Source organism: Echinops telfairi, unplaced genomic scaffold (genome assembly GCF_000313985.2).
Source record: "Echinops telfairi isolate 266 unplaced genomic scaffold, ASM31398v2 ScPeMD7_10;HRSCAF=50, whole genome shotgun sequence".
In the NCBI taxonomy this organism is placed as follows: domain Eukaryota; kingdom Metazoa; phylum Chordata; class Mammalia; order Afrosoricida; family Tenrecidae; genus Echinops; species Echinops telfairi.
The window spans coordinates 9,262,808-9,271,862 of NW_022103907.1; the positions used below are offsets into that span (position 1 = coordinate 9,262,808).

At 43.2% G+C, this 9,055-nt stretch overlaps 1 pseudogene; it reads right to left on the reverse strand.

Annotated features, from left to right (window-relative positions):
- Positions 1-8,780, reverse strand: part of LOC101638935 — a 17,562-nt pseudogene extending 8,782 nt beyond the window's left edge.
- Positions 8,781-9,055: the final 275 nt, after the last annotated feature.

Genomic DNA, 9,055 nt, shown 5'->3' on the forward strand with positions numbered 1-9,055 from the left:
TATCTTTTGATAGCCGGACACCATCAGCTTTCTTCACCACATCGGCTAATGCACACATTTGTTTTCAGTGATCATATTGGGAAAGTGGGCACCCATTTACATGATTTTTTGTTCTGTGATGTCTAATACCTAGTCCCTTCTGCACCTTGTGGTCACACAGACTGGTGTGCTTCTTCCATGTGGACTTTGATGCTTCTGAGCTAGATGACCGCTTGTTTCTCTGCAAGCCTTTAAGACCCCAGATGCTATATCTTTTGATAGCTGGGCACCATCAGCTTTCTTCACTACATTTGCTTATGCACACATTTGTCCTCAGCGATCATGTCGGGAAGGTGTGCATCATGGATAGCTAATTTGATAGAACCACGTGTTGCTTGCATTGAGTAAGTACTTGAGTGGAGGTCCAATGTCTGATGGAGAACAAAATTGTCAACAAAATTTTATACACAGGTAGTATACAAGGAGTTATTGGCTTTTTCAAGGACTCGTCTCTTCTTGAGTAATTTTTAAAGTTTATATAGTTCTAAGAATATCTTGTTTCTCCATAGTTGTTATTATTATTCTCCTCCAGTTTTTATTTATTGTATTACTATTTTAATCCGTTAATTTTAGCTTTGAACTATTAATTTTATTCTTATATTTATTTTCTTTTACTTTCTCCTTACATTAAACAAATATGATTTTCTCTTTTGTTAAATATTTAAGCTTTTAGATTATACTCATTTGTACATTGAAACTACATCACGTAGATTTTAGTATTCTTATTTTTTGTTAATCTCTGCATCAGTCATAAGTTCACTTTTGCTTTTTCTCATGGATTCAGATATTATCTTTCAAATATTTTCTTACTCATTCAAATTCCTTTGTTTTATGATTAGACTTCAGTTTTATTGTAGTTATCTCTTTGTTGAAGTGTTATTGGTTTATTTTATATTTTCTGATCTTTAAAATCTATAAAAAGAGTTCTAGTAGTGTAGTCACTTTCTATTGCCATTGAGTGACAGGCTAAGAGACTCCCAGTTCTACCCTGTCCTTACAAGGTTACTGTGAGTCAGAATCCACTCAATGGCAGTGAGTTTAGGCTTTCTGAGTGGTGTACTGATTAAAGATCTCAGCTAAACAAAGTTATTGCTTCAAACACACCAGTCATTGTAAGAGATGCGACAATCAGCTTCTGTATGTATTGAAGCCTTGGAAATCCCAAGGGACATTCCTTCTCTGTCCTATAGGATCTCCATGATTCCAAAATGACTTGATACTATATCTTGAGCTATTTTAGTGTATGATATTTTTCATTAATTTCCATATTTTCTACATGAAATATACAGTTTCTTATAAAGTGCATTTTTCATTAATTTATCAAATTCTGAAAGAAATATATTGAACCTCCATTATTGCAGTATTTTTTTAAACATTTTATTAGGGGGCCATACAACTGTTATCGCAATCCATACACACATCAATTGTGTAAAGCGCATTTGTACATCATTCTCAAAACATTTTCTCTCCACATAAACCCCCGACATTAGGTCCTCATTTTTCCCCTCCCTCCCTGCTCCCCCCCTCCCTCATGAGCCCTTGATAGTTTATAAATTGGTATTTTGTCATATCTTGCCCTGTCCAACGTCTCCCTTCACCCGCTTTTCATTTGTCTGTCCCTCAGGGAGGAGGTCACACACAGTTCCTTGTAATCGGTTCCCTCTTTCCTACCCATTCTCCCTTTACCCTCCCTGTTTCACCACTCACACCACTGGTCCTGTAGGGCTCATCTTCCCTGGATTCCCTGTATTTTCAGGTTCTCTCTGTACCAGTGTACATCCTCTGGTCTAGCCAGACTTGCAAGGTCGAATTCAAGTCATGGTAGTGGGAGTGGGGAGGAAACATTTAGGAACTAGAGGAAAGTTGTATTTCTCATCGTTGTTACATCACACCCTGACTGGCTTGTCTCCTCCCTGAGACCCCTCTGCAAGGGGATCTCCAGTGGCCTACTAATGGGCTTTGGATCTCCACTCTGCACTCCCCCCATCATTCACTATGGTAAGATTTTTTGTTCTGATGATGCCTTATACCTGATCCCTTCGACACCTCGTGGTTGCATAGGCTGGTGTGCTTCTTCCATGTGGGCTTTGTTGCTTCTGAGCTTGGTGGCCGCTTGATTACCTTCAAGCACGGATCACTGAACACAAATGGGTGCATAAGCAAATGTGGCGAAGAAAGCTGGTGGTGCCCGGCTATCAAAAAATATAGCGTCTGGGGTCTTAAAGGCTTGAAGGTAATCAAGTGGCCATCAAGCTATTGCAGTATTTTGAAAATAAATTTCTCCTCAAATACCGTGTCAGTTATCAAGTTCAAACCAAAACCACAGTCAGTGCTGTCAAGTCCCATTTTTCTTTCATTTCAAATCCATTGTTTATTCTTTGCGATACTAGAGCTCCTCCTATAAACATTACTGCTTTGGTACCTAGCCCAGTGTTAAAGTTTGCCAATAGAGGATGGTAGAGGGACACTATGGGAGGAAGGGGCTTCTCTTTCTGAGCATCCCTGGATTCTTCCTCCTGTGGCACTGGGCCCTGCCTTAACCAAATTTCAGCACCACTCCACAAACATCTCTTAATTTTCAGAGATGCTCCAACTGACTTCCCTTGAGTTTCAAGAATTCCTGAGACAGCTGTAAATCAAACCTCACAACACCTCACAAGCAGCATTCTCGGTTTACTGCCTTGACTAGGAACGCCTTGGTGAACCCTGCAGAATGGAATATGGACACACCCTTTCCGATGCAAGATCAATCTTAGGCATGCGTGGAAGGGGAGCTCTTTAAACTTGCTCCTTCCTTGGATATTCTGCCTCGGTCCTCTACTGCTATTCATGTATTCTGTAAAGCTAACTTTGCTCTCTAGTAACAATATACTGCCACATAACTTCTACACACTTTAATAGCTTAAATTCCACCTCTCACATCCAAACTACTGAAGAGTTTCTATCTCCTGATTGGTGTCAAGTACTTTTTACTGTTTCTTAAAGTTGTGTCATGAATGAGATATTTCTGATACATTAGGCGGCTTTACAAAATTGTATTCTTCCTTGTATTAATATTAATATAACCATGTATATTTTTGTGTTTACTATATATGCATTTGTGCTTTCATTTTATTTTGCCTCTTTATTTGGGTTGCCTTTCTTGTAAAAAATGTCTGTAACTAGACTTTATTTTTACATTAGATATCTTTTTTTCCTAAGGACTGATTTAACAGAAATTTCAGGAGTGGGCAGCTTTAGAAAGATAGACATTTGTTTTTCTGTAATTCAAAAACTTAAAAGGCCAAATTCAGAATTGGGCTTTATGTGTAAATCCTCCCTTATTTATTTCAGCTTCTAGTAACTGTCAGTAAACCTCAGCATTGCTGGATTTGTAGATGTATCTGCTTCCTTCAGCTGCCTTCCTTTTTCCCTGGCTTGCACCTGAGTGTGTATTCTATTGCTTTTATAACTCAAAAGTGATTAGGTATAGGACCCACCCTATACTGATATGACCTCATTCACATAATGAAAGTCCTATTTCCATATAGAGTTTATGTTAGGAACAGGTATTCATGTTTCAGTTCATATTTGAAGGACACAACACAATTCATAACAAAATGAAATTTACTGCCACTGTCAGTCCCATGATATAGGGCCACTTTAAGATATGATAGGACTGCCCCTAAGGGGTTTTGAAGGTGGTGACTATTTATAGGAATAGAAAACGTCCTCTTTCCCTAATGGAGCAGCTGGTGGAATTGAACTGGTGACCATGTTTACGGTTGTCAACCCAAACACTGCACTAGTATGCCACCAGGACTCCCTAGCCTAGGAGAATTCAATACATTTATATTTCTTGTGAAAAGTGATGTGATTGCGCTCATGCTTACTTAATTTTGTTTACTCTACATTTTCATTTGTCTTAACTTAGGTTTTCCTAATGTCATCGATGTGAATAAGTTCTTATTGTACTGTATGGTGTTTTGTTTTTCAATTGCATCCTCAAAAATAATTTGGAAATAGTAATAGATTTCTTTATTTGCTAATTCAACATTTCATAGCATAGATTTCAATTTTAGTACAATCCATAGTTTATTGGAATACAAACACTAAATTCCCTAGTAGTTGAAAGCTTTTTTTTCTTGTATGCTTTTCTGAAGAATTGTTGGGAACAGTAAAGCTTTAAGTTCCCTTGGAAAGTTTTCTCTAAACTTCATATCCTCGCATAGAAGGGACCCAAATATTCCGGGAGGTCTGCCTGCCCAATGATACATGAAGTGGATGTTTCTGCCTTCAGGGAATGGTGACAGTTCAATCTTAATTAAGATATCGTTTGGAGTGGATAGTATGAATTGTGTGCGGGTAATTTGAAGCAAAAGGAGCTTGATAGTGCAGTGGTTAAAGTGCTCATCTGTTAATCAACAGGTCAGTGGTTTTAACCTACCGCAACTTCAGGGAAAAGATCTGTACTCAAGTACCAAGAGAGCGGTCTTGGAAACGCTCTGGACCAGTTTCACTCGGTCTCCAGGGTTGCTGTGATCACAATAGACTTGAAGGCAACACGTTTAGTTGATTGTGGACAGAAAAGTCAAAGGTGCTCATAGCCTGGTCTCGGATACAGTCATGCTTCCCAATCATATTGAGTGGGGTCATGTGACAAATGGTAGCCAAAGACTTGTGAGTCGTGACATGTACCACTTCCAGAACCCAGCACTGCCAGGCAAAACTCCCCAGAGCACTCTTTATCTCTGCCACAGTGGTGTGGACATTCTGGTGTTGCACCATCTAGCCCGGGGCCTTGAGTCAGAAAACAGGAAGTGAAGTCACACAGAAGTCATACAGATCACCCTGGATGGATTTTAAAATATGAGCAAAGAATAAACTTTTGTGGTTATCAAATCTTAAAGGATTCATGATGATACAGTGGGTTATGAATTGGCCTGATAACCACAAGGTCAGGATTTCAAGACCATCAGATGATTTGCAGGCTTAAGATGAGTGCTTCTACTCCTGTAAGATTTAAAAACCTCAGAAACCCACAAGGGCGGTTCTAATCTGTCTTACAGGATTTCTAATGCGTCAGCCTTGACTTCATATTGTTGTGTGGTTAGATGCCATCAAGTGGTTTTCAACCAACAGCAGCCCTGTCTCCAACAGAACCGAACACCATCTGGTCCTGCACCATCCTCACAATTGTCCCTTTGCTTGAGCCCATTGCTGCAGCCGCTGTGTCAATCCATCTCCTTGAGAGCCTTCCTCTTTTTCACTATTCCATCACTTTACCTAGCACGATGTCCTTCTCCAGGAACTTGTCTCTCCTGACATGCCCAAAGTGCCTAAGACAAAGCCTCACTGTCCCTGCCTTAAAGGAGCCCTCGGGCTGTACATCTTCCAAGACAGATGGGTTTGTCCTGTTAGCTGTCCATGGTGTTTTCCGTATTCTTCTCCAGCACCACAAGTCAAATGTATCAATTCATTGACTTGAGGACAGGGAGTTTTGTGTATAAAACCTTAGATTTGGGAGGTTGCTGATTCCTAAACAATGTAATTTACCCTATTAGATTTTTACAAATGAGAAATACTTTTTCTCAAGAGACTAAAGAAAGAGCAACTCTTGGGGAAAACAAACAAACTCTTTAAAGAAAAGGTACGGGTCATCAATCTCTTCAGTAGACTGTCTCTAAGGAATTTTGGTGTTCTAATGGAGCAGCAACGTTTGGAGACTGGTTAAAGAATACATTAATAAGCATGGGCTCTGTTTGCATGTTTGTAAGCACACAGTGCAAGAGGCAGTATGCATGGTGTGGAGATCACGGATCTGAGACTCGGTCGGCGTGATTCAAAGACTGATTCTGCCCCTTCCTGGCTGTGCTACTTCGGCCAGGTTTCTCAAGCTTCCTGGGCTCCAGTTTCTCTTAATACATATCTTAATACATATCTCATGCAATTACTGGGAAAAAAAATTAGTTAATGTATGACACAGCTTAGAGTATTGCATGGAACCGAGTCAATCAATACCAAAATGGATTCCTACTCAGGGCAACCCCCTTTGTCAGAATAAAACCTCCACCCATAGGGTTTTCAAAGGCTGAGTCTTTGAAAGTAAATCCCCAGGTCATCTTCTTCCAAGGTGACTCTGATTAGATTCATGCCCTTGACTTTTGTACCTAGCAGCTATTTATGTCAGCCAGGCACTGCTTAGAACATAATACTAAACCCCGGCACCAAACGTACTGCCTTTGAACCAATTGTGACCCACGGGGACCCTTCATAGGGTATCAGGGGCTTTAAATGTTTATAGGAGCAGAGAGCCTCATCTTTCTCTCTCAGATCAAACGGTAGATTCAAACTACCAACCTTACAGTTGGCAGCCCAATGTGTAACCCAATGCAACACCAAGACTCCCTTTGAACATAATAGACCGTCATTAAATTGCAATCAGTTTTTGCTTCCTTCTTGCCTCCCTCTCTCTCACAATGTTGACATATCAAAAAATACTGAAAGAAAACATACCGTGTTGAAGTAGTCATCTCTGTGTAGCAAGGTCCCCCAAAAACAAAACTCACAGTCATCGAGTCAATTCTGACTCAGAGCCACTCTGTACGACTGGGTGGAACTACCCCTATGAAATTTCAAGAGCATACCTCTTTTCTGGAAGTAGAAAGCCCTGTCTCTGTCCTGTGGAGTGGCTGGTGATTTCAAACTGCTGACCTTTGGCCTCACAACCCACTGTGCCACCAAGGTTCCTTAGCAAGGTTCAGGGTGAGTTTTTTCCAATCTTTTTATAAGTTGTTTTTATTTTGGTTTCTCAAGAATATTCACTTGGAAACACACACCCGCCTAAACGTGTCTGTGTAAAATATAGTGACATTGATTTTACATTCTTTGAGTTGCATCATCATTCTCAACCTTCCTTTCTTCCCGCAGTAGGTCTCAAAATTTGCTTCTTTTATCATCTTATGGATAATATTTGGGGTAGTAGGGTTTTTATACTGCAATTGTCTGCTGACTAAAGTTAAAAAATATTATTCACCAGCTTCTACTATGACATACAAGAAGTCAAAGTAGAACTGATTCCTCTTTTTAAATATGTGGACGGTCCTATCTGACAATACATATTTCCTTCTGTCCACAGAGATCAGAAATCTCAGAGATAGATGTGCGTCTTTTCCATCATTTCATCCTGGTATTGGTAAGTCCTTTTGTGCCCCTCCCCCACCCCACCCCCCGTGAGAGGCTGAAGTTTATTCCTTTGATTATACATTCCTCCACCTCCTCCATCTGCTTATTTTTCTCCTCTGGAATGTTGATGGTTTGCATATTATTTCTCCCAGGGCTGTCCTCCATGTCTCTCATCTTTTCAGTTATGATTTACAGTTCTTAGTATTCTGCCTTTGTGTTGAAAGATAGTTCCTTTATAGGAACGCCACAGATTCTATTTTGCACTCTTTTTATCCCCCCCTCCCTTTAAATTGTTGTTGATTGGCAGTGAGCCTAGAAAGGGCGATGGAGTTAGCATACACAGACTACATCACACACCGCTGTCACAAGGGCGGTGAAAGTGAGGGGAAAGCATGGCCTGGAGCCCAGGTGGTGCCCTCCCATCAAGAGGTGGGCATGGGAGGGGGCGGGGGGGCCTGGAGTGTTGAGGGGCAGCCTCCACCACCTCCATTTCGTAGACATGTTAGAGAAGAAGAGGGACTCGCAGGCTGCAGCCCCAGCCTGACCGCTTGCAGCGTACTTCCCTGGGCAGGCGAGGCTGTTGGCCAGGGCTCGCTTGATGCATTGCTCCTGGGCCGCCTTCAGGTTCTCCTTCTTGCCACCCCAGGACTTCGGGGCAGATGCCTGCAGGGCTCGCCGGTAGGAGGTCAGCGCCCATGGCTTCAGCAGGGGGCACTTGATGGTGTTGAGGTGGATGGACGCCTCCTCCTCGCTCTGGCCTCCAGACAGGAAGGTGACCCCAGTAACAGCAGGGGGCACGGTGCGGTGCAGTGCGGTGACAGTTGCCATGGCAATCTCCTCTTGGGAAAACTTCTGTGTGCAGGCATGGCCGGGGGTGACCATATTGGGCTTCAGCAAGGTGCCTTCCAGGTAGACGTGGTGGTCACTCAGGGCCTTGTAGACGGCAGCCAGCACCTTCTCAGTGACATACTGGCAGAGCTTCAGGTCATGGTCGCCATTGGGGAGGATCTCGGGCTCCACAATGGGCACGATGCCATTCTGCTGGCAGATGCTGGCATAACAGGCCAGCACGTTGGCATTTTCCATGATGGCGAGGGCTGAAGGGGTACGTTCGCCGATCTTCAGCACAAAGTGCCACTTGGCAAAGTCAGCACTGTTTTTCTTGTCCTGGGCACCGCGCTCAGACAGACCACCAGCCCTTGGGTGGTGGTCTCGCCGTTCGTTCCTGCCAGGGGCCACCACACCCTTGTCGACCTTGATGCCCACGATCCCGCCCTTGGATTTGATAACTTGGGGGAAGGGGCACCCATCGTCGGCCTTCTGGTCCAGTCTCATGGAAGAGGAGGATGCCCCCAGTGCAGGGGTTCCCCCAGTCGTCAGCAGCCAGCAGCAGCTGCGGTAGAAGCAGCAATTCCCTTCGGTGTTCTCAGTCCCAATGGATGGCAGCCGTTTGGCAATGGTGGGCTCATCTGCAGCCAGGAGGCCCCTGCCCAGAGCCACAGGGCGATGGGCAATGTCTGGCAGCTCTTCCTTCTGCTCCTGGTGAGCGCTGGGTAAGGGTAGGGCATGGTGGCAAGTTCCTTCCTAGAGACTGAAGGAGCGGCAGCCAGCGGGATCAGCAGGGAGCATGCTGTGCCTCTATTTTTCACTCTTAATGGTGAAATCTCTCCAGGTGGACTCACCGGGTTCAGATTTTCACGTTTGTCTCCTTTCGGAGCTTTCTCTTCCTGTTCAAAGAAGAGACTTCTCAGCAGAGGACCCTGTCCACTTCCCCTCCAGCTCTACAGCAGTTGTGGATTGGCAGGGAAGGAGAAATATCATTTGGAAGTGAGAGGACTAAATCAAGTCTACT